Source organism: Sciurus carolinensis, chromosome 9, assembly GCF_902686445.1.
Source record: "Sciurus carolinensis chromosome 9, mSciCar1.2, whole genome shotgun sequence".
NCBI lineage: Eukaryota > Metazoa > Chordata > Mammalia > Rodentia > Sciuridae > Sciurus > Sciurus carolinensis.
The window spans coordinates 116,767,541-116,783,702 of record NC_062221.1 but is presented as its reverse complement, the minus strand read 5'-3'; the positions used below and the strand labels follow the sequence as shown (position 1 = coordinate 116,783,702).

At 33.4% G+C, this 16,162-nt stretch overlaps 1 pseudogene; it reads left to right on the top strand.

Annotated features, from left to right (window-relative positions):
- The first annotated feature begins 10,954 nt into the window (after positions 1–10,954).
- LOC124993736 (stromelysin-1-like) lies at positions 10,955–11,565 on the top strand (annotated as a pseudogene).
- Positions 11,566–16,162: the final 4,597 nt, after the last annotated feature.

Here is a 16,162-nt window from a genome sequence, read left to right as displayed (position 1 = left end):
TCTGAAGACTGCTGCCTTGGGGACAAAGCCTTCAAGGGTGTGTTTTTAAGGGGCATTTCAGATGCAAATCATAAGATCTGTAGTAACAGAAAACTTACCAGATTACCTGAGGTCGAGGTGGACATAGGCAGGAGGGATTACTGAGCAGCACAAGGACACTTTTACAGGTGATAAATATGACATATTCATTATTACTGTGCTGCTATCTGTCAAAATATCTCCACACTGACACTTCAAAATACATGTAATTCATTAAATGTTAATTGCTTCTTCTTCAGGTCAATAAAAAAATCTCAAAGTCTCAGTAAGTAAGATGTTTCTATATGATCTTGAAGGAAATATAATCTGGAAAATACTTGCTGTCTATGATAAAAACACATTTTGCTATGGAAAATAACTTTTTGTAGGCAATATTTTGATTATCAATTGACTGTTTTATGATATTACACAGAATTTTAAAATTGTCAGAAGACTGCAGGTGGGGACACTAAAAAGACACTCTCATTTCCTTGGCTGAAATCTCTAGTGAACAGTGATAGCAGCAGAGAATATTAGAGTGTTCTATTCTACAGGCAGTTATATTTTAGTGGTGAGTGAGGGGCATCATTATAGGGTCTATGGGACCCAATAGAATTTTTTCAGTTTAGAGTTTCCATCTAATGAATTAAATTTATTATGCCAAGGAGACATTTAGAATTGTCCATTTCCTTGCCCTGGACACAACTTGGAAATTCATGGGGTTTTTTGAGTCTCAGAGAGATTTAACTGAACATATTATTTTAGAAAGTACTTTCCAGTATTCCAATAGCAAAAGTAGTGTAGAGTCTCTTTTCATTCCCAATTTTAGAGACAACACATCAGCATAGTTTATTTCACATAAACAAATGTTAGTATATAATGTGAAACAAGTTAAAATTCAATAATCTTATTTAAGACTGAGATAATTTCCCTGAAGTGTTATATTTTCTGAGTTTTAAGTTTACCCAAGGTGTGTTGACATTTTCACACAAAAACAGAATATCAGCCTCAGTAAACATTACCAGAAATACTGAATATGAATATATATAATATATATATGGAACATTGCATATATGCTAATGCTTTTGTGTCATTGTGTATACATGGCCCCCCCACACACATATATGTATATGTGTGTGTATATATATATATATATATATATATATGCTATATATAGTGTATATATATATACACTATGGTTTGGATATCAAATCCCCCCAAGAGCTTATGCATGAGACAACACAAAAAAATTCAGAGATGACATGATTAGGTCATGAGAGCATTAAATTAGTCAGTGAACTAATGCACTGATATGGATTAACTGAATGGGAAATATAGGCAGGTAGAATGTACTTGGAGGAGGAAGCAGATCACTGGGGTTGTACTTTTGGGATATCTGTATGTATGTATGTATATATTGATACTGGTGCTTTAACCTAGGGGCACATTAACACTGAGTTACATTCTCAGCCATTTTTACTTTTTATTTTGAGACAGGATCTTGATACATTGCTGGGGCCTCACTAAGTTGCTGAGGCTGGTCTTGAACTTGTAGTCCTTCTGCCTCAGACTTTGGAGTCACTGGGATTACAGGCATGTGCCACTGTGCCTGAAGGGTTTATATTTTTTTCTTGGTTAGTAGAACTCTCAGCTTCCTGGCTGACCTGTCTTGAGTTGCTTTGCTCTGCCATGTACTTGTACCATGATTTGCTGCCTTTCCTCAGGCCCAGAGTGATGGAGTTGGTCAACCATGAACTGAACCTGTGAAACTGTGAGCCATAATATCCTTTTACTCCTCTAAATTGTTCTTTTCAGGTCTTTGACTCACAGTGGGACAAAGCTGGTCTAAATACAGATTTCAGTACTGTTAAAAGGAAAAGGAGAAAAGAAAATTTGACATGAAGTTGCATAATTTGAGTTACTTTGAACTTTGCAATTGTATGTTTTTATTCTCCTTTCAGGGCATAGTGCAAACATATTTTAATACATGTACATAAAATGTTTCCTCCAAATTATAATAAACTCTGATAGACTCAAAAGAGTTCTTGAAAAGTTTTTTTGTTCATTTTACAACTGTTTAAAGTGGAACTAAGAGTAGATACAAAAAATTATGTGCCTAATTCAGTATTTTATTTACATAATCCATTTTTCTATAGACTTTATATTACCTAGCAGTCTATAATTTTCTTAAATCTATTATCACATGATATTGGAAATACTTAGGGACTCTCTGCAGTTCTCTGTTACTTCAGTTGTTGAACTATTTGTGAGCTGTTCCTTGTGTCTATCACAAAGATTTTATGAGCAGCAAACCACTACCATAAAAAGAGAAACTTTCTAAATTCTCCTTCACAGTGTTTGTGACTTATAATGTCTATTTTCATTAAAAAATATGATCATTGATTATTAAAATCATAAAAAATTAACAATAGTGCTTACAACCTCTTAAAACCCCTTTGTTTATTTACAAGTTTTGCTATCTATTCATTTTAACCTGATATTACCCCTCAAATCTGAGAGCTGACCTAGGTAATGGGATTCATCTTTCCAAGTAACTCCAATAAATTAATAGAGATTGCCAGTATAGTGTCTGGATAAAGATTCTATAGTCCCAATGACTTTTGTGCCTGTAGATAGGTAGGTAGTGGTCCATTTGATATTAAAATTCCCTGTTTAAGATCCACTTACTCTCAAGCTGGTCATTTGGTATGCACTCTGTACATCAGGGAGAATTTTGTATCTGGTCCATGGTGTCTCAATTTGTTTATTGTTATATTCTAAAAATCGAATATCATAGTTCTACCATCTGGAAATGCTTAATCTTCTCTCAAATATTATAAGCTTAATATTCAATGTGAAACTCTGGAAGGAACTGTATAAGTGCAAAAGTCTTGAAAGTCAGAGACCCCAGGGGATTTAGTCACTAAGAAAGGATGACTACTTCTCAAGGGTGGTCAAATTTCTTTCCAAGAGACTAAGGAGGAACATTTGCCAATCCATATTTATTTTTAAAAATGAAGCAAAGTTCTCAAGTCATAGATAACACAATGATATATACTTTGAAGTTATAATTTAGTTATTTGAATGAGAGGTAAATGTGTTTTCATAATTTTACCTTTACTGATACTTATCAATTAAATATTTCCAAATATTCCAATATAAAATATTCTCTAATTCCCACATAGTACTACTTTAAAGCATAAATTCCCCCCCATTATGTACAATATATATTACATATGTATACAGTATACATATATTAAATTTAATCTAGTATTAGACTGAATTGGTTGAAAAGAATTAAGTGTAGAATTTCATACTTTTTAAAATAATTGCCCTATACAAAAGTTCAAGAGAATTTTTATCATTTTCAAATTTAGTTCTTATTCAAATTGGTTCTAATTAAAATTTGTTTCTGGGGAATACTTTAAAAAAACTACTTAGAGAAAGCTTTCCTATTATATGATTATGTGGATTTCATCTTATAGTTTTCTAATTTTCTAAAAAAGCATTTTCTGATTTTGAAATAATTTTTCTGTATTTTTTTGTTTTAAACATTTCCTCTGCTAAAATTATTTATTAATCTGAAAATATTATCAAAAAGCATTTTTTGTGTTTAACCTCAGTACAATTTTTGTAGTACTATATAAGTATTGCCATTTCACATTAAACTCTGAAGAATTCTTCTCATAGATTCAGTATAATTTTTGATCATTTTAGGATGTTTACTTTCCATCATTCTAAATGTTTAAAATCTGATGTAAACTGCAAACTGGCGACAGATTTATGGGGACACTTTTAAATACATTTTCCATTTCTCTGAATAACAATTCACTTGGCTTTGCAATATATCAAGTTTTGACATTAAAATGTGGATGTGATGTTGCATGTCATGGCAAAGTATTGCACTTATCAAAGTCTTTTTATTGAGGGAAAGAAATGAATCATATTTTCACACAAAAAAAAAACCTCCCTCAAATCCTGTTTTAAGGTACATAACTTAAAATGAGTAACAAATATAATGTTCAAGAAATTTGAAAGTGTAATAAGTTGAAAACAATATGATCTCAAAATCACAGAAAAATAAGACTGTCAGAGGGCAGAGAGATGGTAGATTAGAGGAAGGGTGCACTTCCCAGCAGTTCCTCAGCTCATGATTTAAAAAGTGGAAAGACTGCTACTCAGCAAGATGAAAAACCAAGGGAACTCACTAAACTTCATGACTAGACAATAAAAACCAAAAACCAAAACACAGAAAGTCAGAAACTTTGAAGGTAATGTAAGAAACAATATGTTAGAGGTGTGCCAACTTGGCTGTTGGTGGTAACAGTGGTGGCAACAGAGAATGTGACTGCAGAGGTAGGGGAGAGCATAGGCAGAGAAAGAAAGCAAAGCTCAGTGGAAAAATATCGACCTGGGGGATCCTGTGGAATGGAGAGGGAAATGGGCCCAAAGACAGATAGCCTGGTGGCAACCAGGGTCCTCACCATGGCAACCATTTATAAGCACCACACAGCAGACAGTAGAGGTAGGAGATCAGAAACCCATAAAGTTGCCAGCCTAATCTAGCAGTTGCCTATTGTGGGCTTGGAGTGTTCCTGGATCAGTATGAATGAAGCAGGTACAAAAAGAATTGTGCTTGATGTGATCCAGGCTCAGGATCACCACATGTTGAGAAGAGAGAGCTTCCTTTGTTGCTGGCACCCCATAAGATCTATGAGGAAGATGTCAATAATGGCCAGACAGGAGCATTGGCACTCCGGTCCGATCTTGGGTAATTAACATCCATAGCAGTGAATGTGCAACCTGAGGAACTTTAGACTCCACACCCTATAAGTAGAATTCATAAGAGACCCTGGAGACCCAGAAGTCCAGGAGAGATTGGCATCTCCCCAGCTGCAGGGGCTGTGGATCAAATCTCAAATACCCATAGACAAAATTGCAAAAGTGAGCTGAGACTAAATCCCAACTATTGGAACTTCCAACTTAAAACTCAGCATTAGTCCTGCTACAGGAGTTCACAATGTGTCAGTATTTCCCAGTCTATCCCACCCTGTACTGGGAGATACGAAGCGGGAAACTGCTAAAACCAGTTTTGGCTTCTGACAACAGTGGTTGGCATCTTGGTGAGAAACACAAAGATGTTTTATGACCCCAGAACTTGCGCCAAGGGTACAGAGCACAAAAAAAAAAAAAAAAAAAAAAAAAAAAAAAAAAGAATGAAATTCATCCTTGTCAACAGAAACAAGCCTTATATTTTAATTTTTTAAATTTAAAATTTGCTTTGTATTTTTTTTATTGTTTTCCATTCTCTGTGACTATTTCTGTTTATGTGTGTGGGCAGGTGTGTGTCCTCACTACATGGATAGGTTTTATGTGTGTGTGTGTGTGTGTGTGTGTGTGTGTGTGTGTACGTATGTGCATATATGTGTATATATATGAAATTTTACTTTCATTTTAATTGATTTTTTTTATTCATTTACTATTTAGTGTCAGTTTGGTTCAACTTTGATAGGATAAATTATACATGGATTTGAGTTGTTTTGATTGTACATTTGCTCATACTTTGGTATTTACTCCTTTTATTACCCCTTCCTTATTCTCTTCCCCCACAAATAGCTAAGCTTTCCTGTTCATTCTCCCCCTTTTTTGTTATTATTTTACTTTATGCTATTTTTACTCATTCTACTTTATGGCCATCATCTGCTACCTATTTTCTGCCTCTCCTTTGTTCACTTTTTAAATATTTAGAACATTCTCTTGCCTTTCTACCCTATTTTTACTTTAACAAACTGTAATCCTACTATCTGATAGAAGTATACAGTTTATGTAATCCCTACCTAATTCATGCGATTATAAATACAGTGAATGATGCAGTAGACAAATACTGTTTAATGTCTGATCCAGTTCACAGTTGTCTATTGCTGGTGTTGATTTTAAATGCTGACCCTACCAATTCTATACGGATAGCAAATAGAGTTAAAGATATCAAAGTAGTGACATTACTAACATTATTGATATTCCTGGCACCTCCTTCCTCTAAGAGGGGCTAGAAAGTGCTTGGGACACTTCAAATTCACAGAATAGAGATCCTACTGTTGAATAACACTTATAACTCAGACAATTACAGCAAACCTCACTTCATACATGACCTAGCTCCAGTCAAGTCTCAACAATATTTCACACATAGAATAGGAGAGACAAAAGCACAAACTAACAACCAGGTCACAAGGAGGAATAAATTAGAAGAGTGTTCAGGTCCCACTCTTGAACATCTACTCATATATCAAAACAAATGTCCCAAACAAAAAAGACAATTGCATGAAAAAAGGACCCACATATAAAAGAGGAAGGGGAACCCATCTCAACTGATGTTCGTGTTCAAGGCCTATGAAAACATGAGGAAAATGTCAAACAATCCCCTGTCCATAATTCACAATTCCCTCCAAAAGAAATCCACAGATAAGAAAGTGAATGAAATTATAAAGAAATACTAACAATTTAGTATTAAAATGTTCAATGAACTGAAAGAATATCTATGGAATGAATAAAGAGAACAAATATGGGAGGTAAAAGAAAAACCCATCTCAATAAAGAAATAAGAGATATTGAAAAGAAACCAATCAGAACTCCCGGAAATGTATCAAATTAAAAATTCACATGAAAACATCACCAACATATTAGTTTTCATAGAAAATAGAACTTCAGACCTTAAAGACAGGTATATAAACTTTGAATATTCAGTATGAAATAAAGGAAAAAAAATTAAAGACTATGATGAGAATATATAAGAACATGGGACATCATGAAGACAAACAAATCTTAGAGTATAGAAGAGAAGATGGGGATATAGGCTAAAGGCATTAAGAACCTCCTCAGTGAGATAGTAGCAGAAAAAACTTTCACACACTAGAAAATAAGATAGACATTCATATACAGGAGGCATATAGACAAAATAAAAATAACCTCTCCAAACCTCAATATAATCAAAATACCTAACAAAGAAATTAAGGTAATAATATTAAAAGATGCAATAGAAAAACATCAAGTCACATTTAGAGGCAAACCAATAAGGCTTACTTCTTCTCAACTCAGACTTGAAACCATGGAGGATTTGGAATGAGATACTCCAATCTCTAAAAGAAAACAATTGCCAGTCAATATTGCTAAGTCCATCAAAGCTATCTTTCAGAATCAATTAAGAAATAAAACCTTCTGTATTAAAGATAAACTAAAAGAATTCATGACCATAAACCAGCACTAAAAAGAATACTCAAAGATATATACTATACACAGAGGACCACAAAAATTAGCACCAAACGTCCCAATTAGATGAAGATCATTAGAAGAGCAATCAACTAAATTAAAATTAACACAGAATTAAACAAACCAATACAGTAGAAATAATACACATCTATCCTTAATAACACTTAATGTAAATGGTCTTGACTCCCCAATTAAAAGACATAGATTGGAAGAATGAATTTATTGGAAGAATGGATTTAAAGACAATATCTACTATATGCTATTTTCAAGAGACTCACTCATACACAAAGATACACATAGGTTGAAAATAAAAGAATGGAAAAAAAATTCCATTCAAATGGAGTTTGAAAACCAACAGGGACAACTATTCTCATATATGACAAAGTAGATTTCAAGCCAAAATAAATCAAGTGAAAGCAAAGTTTTATAGAAGACTATTACATACTAGTAAAGGAAACAAAAAAGAGGAATATATAATGATAGAAAATATATTTGTTTCCAACGTCAGTGTACCTAATTACAAAAAAGAAAAATGCTTCTTGACATTAAATTACAGATAGACCCCAATATAATAATACTGTGTGAGTTCAACAAAACTTCATTACAAATGGACAGATTATTTAAACATAAAATCAATAAAGGTATTTCTTACCTAAATAATACTAAAAATGAAATGGACCTAATAGAAATCTACAGAGAATTTCATCCCAAAATAGCTGAATTTACTTTCTTCTCAGCAGCTCCGGAAATGTTCTCCAAAGTATATCGTATTTTAGGTCACAATGAAAGTCTTAAAATTAATATATATATATATATATATATATATATATATATATATATAGGACTGGGGTTATAGCTCAGTGAGAGAGCACTTATGTGACTCACCTGGTTTGATTCTCAGCACCACATATAAATTAAAAAAAAGGTCCATTGACAACTAAAAATTAATGAAAATAATTTTAATAATACAAATTATAATAATGATAAATATTGTTAAATTATTGATATTAATTTATATATGTATGTGCCAGATGTGGTGGCTCATGCCTGTAATCCCAGTGGCTTAGGAGACTGAGGCAGGAGGATTACAAGTTCAAAGTCAGCCTCAGCAAAAGCCAGGTACTAAGCAACTTATTTAGACCTGTTTCTAAATAAAATAGAAAATAAGACTGGGGATGTAGTTTAGGGGTCCAGTGCCCCTGAGTTCAATCTCCGGTACCCCCACCAAAAATATATATATATACAGATAGATAGATATAAATACACAGATACAGATATAATTCCATGTGTCATATCAGATCATAATGAAATGAAACTAAAAATCAACAGCAAGAAAAAAATAGAAACAACACCTTGAGATTAAACCATACTCTTAAATGTTTATAGTAGCCAAATTTGCAGTAGCCAAGGTATGAAAAGGTGCCTGCCAATTGAAGAATGCATTAGGAAAATGTGGTATATATACACAATGGACTCTTACTTTGCCATAAAGAAGAATGAAATTCTGGCATTTGATGATAAATGGAAAGAAATGCAGTACATCCTGCTAAGAGAAAAGAGCCAGATCCATAAAATCAAGGGTTGAATGTTTTCTTTTATATGAAGAGGCTAGAGTAAAATAAGAGAAAAATGGGGGTGGATCATATATTATAATGATATTAGGAAGATCAGTGGAGAAGAATAAGGAGATTGAGAGAGGGGGAAAAGGAGGATTGGGAAAGGGGAGGAAAAGTGGATTTAAAAAATTAATTGTCAAAAAATCATACTATATACATTATAAATGTTCCACAGTGAATGTCACTTTTTACAATATGCTAATCAAAAATAAATAAATGAGTAAAAGGAAAACCAGGAGCAAAGAGGAAGATGAAGAGGGGAAGGTAAGAGGGGAGGAAAAGTGGGGATTACTGGGGACTGAAATGGAGTAAATCAAATTCTATGCATGTATGATTTTTGTCAAAATGAATCCAAATATTGTGTCTAAATATAATGTATATATAAATATATATATATTATATATCAATAAAATATGTATAAAATAGAATGGGGCAAATCTAAAATTTTATCCAATTCCACAGGCTTCTAAAACTACAGCCTGCACCTTCCCCATAAGTGTTCACTGGGGATACAACTGATCACCACCAGCTGTGCTGAAATCAGTTAATCTTCAGGCAATCATTTCATCTAAGCACACCCTGGCTGCAACCCTTGGGCAACTTCTAACCTACAGGACCATAAAAGTCAAGGTAAAATGCATTCACTCTTCCACCTAAAAGCTCAAATATTTGGAAAGCATCTCTAATGAAATATTTTAGCATCTTTTTCATTGCAAACTTAGTGAATTTGAAGCTCTTTTCCAGTAAGTTTTCTTTCCTTTTAACTATAACCCAATTAATCTAGATGTCTTTAAACCTACTGTGTTCATTACTCAGAATTTATTCCCATGTGGAGTTTAACCAACAGCGATCAGTGTTACAAAATTAGTAAGTATGAATGACGAGTTTCTTCTGTGTTCATAGACTAAGATCACATTTAAGTGTGCAATGACTGATTATGGTGCAGTGTAAAATCCTTACATGTCTTTCACCTGTACTTCCAAAAACCTGTATTTCTACATTGTGAATCTATGTGATTGGCATGAGAAAATCAAATAGAAAAGCAAGTATTTTTGTCATTTATGAAAAATACTTAGTAACAAAATTGGGGGTGCTATACATAAAATTAATTTATGATTCAATTCTTGGCCTCAGAGAATCTATTTTAGTGAGAATATAGACTCTGGAAGTAACCTGCATGAATCTCTAGATTCAGCTTCATTCTCTATAAAATGAGGAGGCATATATTTCTCCCTGACCTAAAGAAAATCAACAGTACATTGATTAAAAGAGATAACTGTCATTAAAGTTTCTGCATAATGACTGGTGTACTGAAATAAAAGTTAACCCTAATGAACACGAAGGTGATAATGGGGTTTGGTGGAGGAAAGGATCTTATACTCATCATCTAAAGTTACTTTAAGTCAATATATGAGAGAGTTTTTCACTGTATTGTTCCTTAGTTCTCTCTCTTTTTTTTTTAACAAAAGAAATATATTTACAAACCACAAACTTCATTAGGAGTTAATATCCGAAATGTATAAGGAACTTAATACTCAATAACAAGAAAAACAACTAGATTTTTAAAATGTGTGGAAAACGTGAATATATATATATTTAAAATTTATTTATTTTGATTCATTGTAAACAAATGGGGTAAAACTTATTTCTATGGTTGTACATGAAGAAGTCATACCATTTATGTAATCATACATGTACATAGAGTAATGATGTTTGTCTCAATCTGTTATTTTTCCCTTCCCCCCACCCCTCCCACCCCTCTTTCCTTATACAATCCATCCTTCCTCCATTCTTGCCTCCCTCCCACCCCCCATTATGTATCATCACCCGCTTATCAGAGAGATCATTCCTCCTTTGGTTTTTTGGAATTGGCTTATCTCACTTAGCTTAAAGTTGATCTTGAAATACACATGCATTTCTATGTAGTATGGAATATACCAACCAACAAACCAGTCCACAAACAAGGGGCAGAAAAGTGTGAGTCCAACAATGAACTGTATAGCTGGCATGTGTTCTGTATGCATATTTATGGAATAAATCAGTTAGACTAGAGATTTATGGTTTTACAAATAGGCATCAATTTATTCCTGGTTGCTGCTCATGAACTTGGCCACTCCCTGGGTCTCTTTCACTCGGACAACCCTGAAACCTTGATGTATCCAGTCTACAATTCCTTCACGGACCTGGCCCGCTTCCGCCTTTCTCAAGATATGTGGATGGCATTCAGTCCCTCTGTGGACCTGCCCCTGTCGCCCCTCAGGATCCTGTAGTGCCCACTCAGTCTAGCCCACCCGAGCCTGGGACACCAGCCGCGTGCGATCCTGCTCTGTCCTTTGATGCCGTCAGCACCCTGAGAGGAGAAATCCTATTCTTCAAAGACAGATATTTATGGCGCAGATTCCCCTGGAGGCTCCAACCCGAGCTGCATTTGATTTCTGTGTTTTGGCCCTCTCTTCCATCAGACCTGGATGCTGCATATTAAGACAGTAACAAGGACATTGTTTTTATTTCTAAACGAAATAAGTTCTGGGCGGTCAGAGGAAGTGAGGTACAAGCAGGGTATCCAAAAGGCATCCACATTCTGGGATTTCCTCCAACAATAAGGAAAATAGATGTAGCTGTTTCTGATAAGGAAAAGAAGAAGACATACTTCTTTATTTTATTTTAAGTCAAAAGGATTGATATTTCCTGTATGTGCTGTGGTCAAAGATGAACTTCACGGACATCTTTGTGGTCATTCAGCATTGTCTGAACCTCTTCATTTGCTCTCAAATTACATTGCACAGAAGTAAGAAATGCTAGTGTTCACTAAGTGAGAGGTTGTATCTTGTGGTTATTTTATTTATTATTTAATAAAGATTTTTATTTTTGTTCTGTAAAAAAAAATTAATAAAGTTACTTTAAGTACATGAAAGCTGAGTTGTAGTACTAAAGACTGTGATCTCCATGGCAGCAGGAGAAACACTGTACATACTACTTTCAAGAGTTTTAAACAGACATTTATAAGATCAAATCAGAAATTAACAAAGAAGTTATGTGCAGTATGTATTTTCAATAAACATGGAACATTGATATGGTTGTATCAGGGTTCATCTGGAGAAATCAGGGTCTAATAAACTGAGACATTAGGGTTTGAATTCAAAACAGAAGATTAAGTATTAAAGAAAATCAGCAAAAATGATATCCTAAGAATACAGTAATAATTTCATAGAGCTCTAAGAAAGCCTGGTATTGTCAGGATGAGGATACTCCCTGTATCCAGTTTTTATGCTGGATAAACTGAAGGAAAGAAGGGGAGGAGAGCAGATTCAACAGATCATTCATGAGGGGCTTGCAAATCACACACAGTGTGTTAACTCTGCATCCTACATGCCAAAGGTAGTTCTGGGAAGAGACAGGGGGAGGACAAAACCAGATTAACATCATAACCATGTTCTAAAGTTTGAGAGACTAGAGTGCAAGAATAGAAGAAGTAGTAAGATGGGACAAGAATGCACTCAGTGGCAGGGCAGTCTACATGAAAGAACTGAAACAATTTGGTTGGGAAAGATGTAAATATCACATAGGAAAACTAACACCAAGCAGCAAAATACTTTGGGATATTAGTTGTGAAATATTAGGAGCAGGGACTTAGGGAAATTTTGAGGTATTTTGATTTTTGAAACAGGAGAAATGATGGTTCAATTCTATGAAATAGGGGATAAAAGAAGGAATCTTAATCTATCTTGTGCAACTATAACAGAAACCACAGACCAGGTAATTTATGAAGAATAGAAATTTATTTCTCTGAGTTCTGGGACACAAGTAGTTCAAGATGAAGGCACCAGCATCTTACGAAGACCTTCTTACTGTGTGTTCATATGACAGAATGTCCAAAGGGACAAACCCACTCTTCAATCCTTTTTAATAACAATATTAATTTATTGATGAGGCCAAAGCCCTTATAACCTAAACACTTCCCATTAGATTCCACCTCTTGACACTGTTGCATTGGGTATTAAATTTAGAACGTATACATTTTGAAGTACACAGAAATAACATAGTAAAATGTTGGAAGGAGCTGGCAATTGTTAGTTTAGGTCCTAAACAAATCCACTTTAAAATATTTGAGGTATAAGTGAGGTTACGTGAGAATGAGAAAGATTTTGGGAAACAACCCCAGTAAGTGAAAGCCCAAGACAGCACCACTAATAAAATTGCCTGATGAAGTATGCAGAATAAAGAAAGATCTATATCAAGCTTTAAGACGTGCCAAAGACCATGGGATGTTTGATGTGTGTATTCATATGCCAAGGGAAAGATGCCAGTAGATTCAGGAAATGGAGTTATATTCCCAGGGAGATAGGAGAGAATGGGACTCCAGGGCAGTAAGTGGGTTGCATTAGGAAAAAAGGAATGTGGGGGAAATCATTGCCATTTAATGGAAGAAGGCATATATTCATTTTCCTGTACAAAAAAGAAAAAAAATGAAAAGCAGAATAATCTGGTAAATATGGAAAAATATTAGACTTTATAAGCTTCAAGAACATCAGAGTTACAAAAAAATTTCTGGGACCAGCAAGATAGATAAGGTTCCATAAACGTACCATAGGATGGCTCAACAATTTGAAGACTCAAGGAAGGTCACAGCCTTTATACATATAATGACTGACAGCAGAATTTTTTTCCAGTGGCAATTAAGGACAGTTTTGTTTTTTTGTTTGTTTGTTTTTTTTAAACAAGATGTTGTTGTTTTTGTTTTTTTAATTTTTTGTTTTGTTTTGTTTTTTTGTTGATAACAGGAATTGAACCCAGGAGCATTTAATCACTGAGCAAAATTCCTAGCCGTTTTTTATATATATTTTATTTTGGACAGGGTTTGGCTAAATTGTTTATGGCCTCATTGAGGTTGACTTTGAACTGGATATCCTCCTGACTCATCCTCCTAAGCTGTTGGAAGGATTGCACCATCATACCCACCAAGATGTTTCTTAACCAGAAAAATCAAACCATATTGGTGAGATTTTAAGCATTAGAAATTCGAAAGAATTTTATTTTGGGGAAAGATGACCCAGAACCAGGCAGGAAAAATTTATTTGGTTAGGTTATCCATAATCTTATCTTCATGACAATTCAACTCTCCATCAGGTTTCCATTACATGTTGAACATCCTGGCTTTGACTTTTCATGAGTTTCCTGCCATTATCAGAAGTGACACTGAACCCCTCCTATATTTATCCAACGATGTCCAGCCTTAAAAGCACGTTACCTCTGTATGAACTTTTCCTGAAATATATCAACAATGATCAGTCTTTAATAAAAATTATATTGAATACATTATCATTACTCAAATTTAGTTCTTAATTTTTCTAATTGTTTTGCATGTGTTAGTTTTGTGATTTCATTCAATTCCTAGGTACTTGGCTTAAATTTGATGTCTCTCAAGGTCTTTGACTATTTTGTACACATTTAAATAAATACTTGTTAATTTACTATGATTAACTCAATATAAACTATTCTTTCCAGACGAGTGTAACAGATCAGGGATCAGTAAATATACTCTTACAGAAAATGATAGTAAATATTTTGAAATTTCCAAAACAAATAATTTCATTGCAATTTATCAATGTCTTCTTGTAGAATGAAAAGATCCATAAACAATATGGAAATTAATAGTCATGGCTATATTCCAATATTATTTCTGAATACAAATTGGCTTTTCAGATAATTTACACCTGTCAAAAATATTATTCCTCTTTTGAATTTTTCCCAAACATTTTAAAATATAAAAATCATTCTTGGTGTATGGGACACACTGAAGCAGTTGGTAAGGCAGATTTTTACCTATGATGCAGACTTCAATAATTTATATTACAAAATTTCCAGTATGAAAAGGCTTGAAAACTGCTAAACAATAAATCCCTGTATGTGTTTGAGCTCCACTTTTTATATTAAATTTTAAAGCTAAGAGGTAGCTGAAATAATTTCTATTTTTTTTCTTATGAAACACTATAGCATGTGTGTTTAATGAAATATTTAGTTGTCATAAAATATAAAATGTCTGGTTTAAATGCATTCCAGAAAAAAAAATAGTTTGTTTTGGTTTATCTTGAGACACTGATCACTGCACAAAAATGTATTAGATTTAGTAAATAATTTTAAGCAGAAAATGTGGAAAGTTGGTTTTGTTGGAGAAATGGAAAAAATGTAAAGAAATTTATTTCCCAGGATTAAATGCTAGGAAATCATAATCTTTACAGGATATATTATTAAATATCTGTTTTCATTAAAATTTAAATAATAATGTAAAGACTGAAGTAATTGAATTCCATAAAACTTCTTTTTGGGATAGTTGAATTAGTTGAAGCTATTTAGAAGAAAAGGGTGACTTAAGATATATTCATTAAAAGGTGATAGATGAGAGATAGATACATAGAGGCCAAAGATATCACCTATATTAATTCAGGTATAAGTTGTTGGTACCTGGAAATATTAATGCACATTCTTTAACTCTTGAAATCCTGAAGTCTTACTTATCTGTGAAAAACTTAACCCTTTAAAATACATTTTTAAAGGAATTATAAGCATATAAGTGAAAGAAAAACAAAGCAATCATGAGAAATGTCATATTTAATGTAATACTATTCTCTGTCATAGATTATATCTACCACTGAAATATGAAATGTTAGAAATATTGTCAAGAAACATGTCATATAAAGTTTTGATATAAACTACTCAAGACATAAGCATAAATGATGTTTATTCAGTGATGCCAAAAATATACAACCAGGGAGTGCCTGATACAGTAATCTTAAATTCAAGAAGTGAGAAAAATATGTTCAAGTCTGTAGTTGATTCTGTATAAATAAATCATATTTCTATGAATAATTGTATAGGCAGATCAATTTGTGCAGCATAAAATATAAGGGACCAGCTTGATGGATTTGTATCTATTTTATAAAGCACTTTTTTGGCCAAATATGTGCAGTTCCTCACTTTTTAAAATCATCTTTAGTAATAGATGTGTATACCTTTTGAAGAAGTGTTTAAAGTCTAAGACTGTCTTTGCTCAACGTAGATGAACAAAGATAAAAGGAATCTGATGGCTATTAAACAGTCAAAAATCATCATTTTAACAGCAAAACTGAGATAAGAAGCAATATATCCTTCTTTTTGTAATTGATCAATGTCAGAGTTAGGAACTGAAACTCATATCTAATGATTTCAAACCATGTTAACTTTCTTTCTGTAATATTCTGCTTAGAGCTGATAAATGTATGGTACTT